Genomic DNA, 1,928 nt, shown 5'->3' with positions numbered 1-1,928 from the left:
CAAGGAGACAGGAGGCAAGGCTCTCAAATCTGTCTCCTTGATCTAGGGTTTGGGGTGAAATTTAAGGAGTCAGGGGAACTTCAAACTTGGAAGCTGATCGGCTAGTGTTGAATCAGTCCATAGAAACAGCTACTCCTGCACCTGGAAGCCAGCTTTTCCTTACTGAAGGACTCCTCGCTTTGTAAAGGGCTCTGGTGGCAACATTTCTATTCTTTAAGTTCTGTAGACTGAAGATTCTGGGTCATGCTGGAGACATGGGTTCCCATCTTCTACGTGCACAGTGCTGTCTCTGTAAAATAACTCAAGGTTTGATTAGTCAACCTATATAAGGAGGCAAAACCAGTTTAAGCTGGTATTGTTTCAGTTTGATTATTCAGCAGTCTCTTTAAGGAGGCAAAACCAGTTTAACCAGTTTAATGTTTTACGTGCTTTTTCAACCACTTGTAAATAACTCACAACTGTGTTTGTCAATTATACTCCAATAAAGCTGAAAAAAAGGACCCCTTCCTCCCAAAAAAGAAAAAAATGTCAAACTCATACAGAGAGTAGAATGGTGATTGCCAGGAGCTGGCAGGAGGGGAAAATGGGGAGTTGTTGTTAAACAGGCATAAAATTTCAGTTCTGCAAAGGAATACGTTCTAGAGATCTGCTGTACAACATCTAACAATATCGTTTGTGCATTTAAAAATTTAAGAGGGGAGATCTCAAGTGTTCTTACCACAATAAAAAAAGTTAGGCAATTTCTGGTTATCACAGAATGCTTGGAATATATAACTAAAGTAGTAATATGCTAAATATCAAACTCGATAATGAGGTAATTTCCAAGAAATAAAAATTAGGATTGTTTGACAATAGAAGAATAAGTATGTCTCTCCATGTGCACTCTGAAAAAAAGATGTTTTTATAAATGCATGTGAAAGAAAATGTTTCATGGTTATTTCTATTTTAATATGATCATGGTACATTAAAATGTATTAGTGCTTGCCTGTGAACACTAAGGTCACTTGATTTGTAATTTTCTATATTGTTCTATATTTTTGTGACTAAAGGCATTACTTGGGGGAATTAAAAGAATATCTTGAAGCGATTTTGGCTTTGGATCTGCCACTAATTCCTATTTAACCTTAATGCAAGTGTCGGATTCTTTGACCCAAGGAAACAGAATAGTATAAAAAAAAGAATGTGAGTGCCAGATGGTGGCAGTGATTAAGTATAGCAAGAAATGTCTTTGCAAAAGTTACTGTTGGTCCCAGAAGACTCTCACTTAGCTGTGTGACCCTGGGCAAGTCACTTCACCTGAATCTCTGAATTATAGGGCTGTGGTGATGATTTAAAAGTGACTGGGCATGGTGGACACTCGGAAATCCTGGGTTCTCAATAAAGCCACTGCCCTGCTCCTTGGTCCTTTGGAATTACTATATTAGTAAAATTTATACTTGACAGTAATTTTAGCTTAAAGTTTATTTTGTCTATTTCATCTCAGCCTTTTGGCTAAGATCAAGTGTAGTATCTGTTCTTGTCAATTTAAAGTTTATTTTCTTTGATATCATTGCAGCTGTTCCCACTTTTGCTTTCCACTTGCATTGACTATCTTTTCCATCCCTTCACTTTGAGCCTATATGTGTCCTTAAAGCTGAAGCGATTCTACTGTAGGCAGCATACAGTTGCATCTTTTTTTTAAATCTATCCGTATGCCTTTGGATTGGTGAATTCAATCCATTGAATTTAGAATTATTGAGAACTTACTAATGCCATCTTACTGTTTTCTGGTTGTTTTGTATTCCTGTTGTTTCTTTTCCCCTCTGTTTCTGCCTACCTTTGTAAATTGGTTATTTTCTGTGGTGGTGTGCTGTTTCCCCTTTCTTTATCTTTGGTTCATCTGCTCTAGGTTTTGCTTTGTGGTTACCATGAAGCTTACGTAAGACATC

The 1,928-nt window shown here is 37.2% G+C and overlaps 1 pseudogene; it reads left to right on the top strand.

The window, feature by feature from the left end:
- The first annotated feature begins 1,471 nt into the window (after positions 1 to 1,471).
- Positions 1,472 to 1,570, top strand: LOC118880448 (annotated as a pseudogene).
- The last annotated feature ends 358 nt before the right edge of the window (positions 1,571 to 1,928 follow it).

This window comes from Balaenoptera musculus, chromosome 14, assembly GCF_009873245.2.
Source record: "Balaenoptera musculus isolate JJ_BM4_2016_0621 chromosome 14, mBalMus1.pri.v3, whole genome shotgun sequence".
Taxonomy (NCBI): domain Eukaryota; kingdom Metazoa; phylum Chordata; class Mammalia; order Artiodactyla; family Balaenopteridae; genus Balaenoptera; species Balaenoptera musculus.
The sequence above is the reverse complement of the archived record's forward strand: the minus strand, read 5'-3'. Positions and strand labels throughout refer to the sequence as shown.